Source organism: Elephantulus edwardii, unplaced genomic scaffold (assembly GCF_000299155.1).
Source record: "Elephantulus edwardii isolate Elephantulus edwardi_28Jun2011 unplaced genomic scaffold, EleEdw1.0 scaffold00008, whole genome shotgun sequence".
NCBI classification, from domain to species: Eukaryota; Metazoa; Chordata; class Mammalia; order Macroscelidea; family Macroscelididae; genus Elephantulus; species Elephantulus edwardii.
Window position 1 is genome coordinate 6,191,738 of NW_006399758.1, and position 1,171 is coordinate 6,192,908.

The window sequence follows — 1,171 nt, forward strand, 5'->3', positions numbered from 1 at the left end:
AGATAGTTATCTTTCTCCCACAGAGCAGAAGGTGGATTCAAACCTTCAAGTTGGAAGCAGAGATTCTCACTTCTAGGCCTCCACAGGTGTATGTGACATGTATGTGCACACGCGTGCATGTGCATAGACACAGACACATACACACATACACAGTGTTGATTTGAAACAATCCAGACTAACAAGAATTTTTATTCATGAACCAAGTTCACTAATGATCTGATAACCATTAAAGCTGGTTAATGAGTTGATGAGTGTTGAATATACTTCTCTCTACTTTTATATAAGCTTATAATGTTTATAATAGAATATTATGTAATGATAAATGTGTCTGTTTCCATACAAACATCTATATTAGTAAGGCCTATCTACTTATGTATGTTCAACATTAGTTCTCCAGCTTTTTCTAAATAAAGTCTGTCATTACCGCCAAGGTATTTTCACAGATAATTAGTTTCTTCCATAATCAGGCAGTGTGTGTGGAGTTGAAGATATGTTGCTTATTGACTAGGTTTTTATCTTCATGGGGCTCATATTCTTGAAAGGAAGATGTTGTTAGGTGCTGTCAAGTCAGTTACAACCCGTAGTAGCCGTATGTAGGATATAAGGGGATATTGTTTCAGCCTAAGCCATCCTCATGATTACTGCTAGGTTTGAATCCATAGTTGCAGCCATGGTACTAATCTGCCTCATTGAGGATACTTCTCTTGTTCGTTGACCCTTTACCAAAATGGGGTCCTTCTTCAGGGATTCTCCCTTCTAACAATATATCTAATTTGTGTAAGACCTATTTCCCTTCTAAGGAGCATTCTGTCGGTACTTGTTCCAAGATAGATTTCTTTGTCCACCCAATATTCGATGGTATAGTCAATATTCTGTGCCTGCATCACAATTATCATAGCTTAAAAAACCCTATGGAAGAGTATTACTATGTCATATGTAAGAACAGCAACCTGTAAAATGCAACAATTCTTCCTCATTTATTGTTCATCTTTCATACATGTATAAAGCAATTGTCCTCAAAGTGGTATTTCAACTATATAAACTAACATAAATGACGATAGTTACAGAAAGGCTTCAGGCCTTTTGTTCATAGGGTTACTATGTTTTGTGCTCGACTCAATGGCAATCAAAAACAACAACAAACAATGCTATTCTTTGCAAAATATTTGTC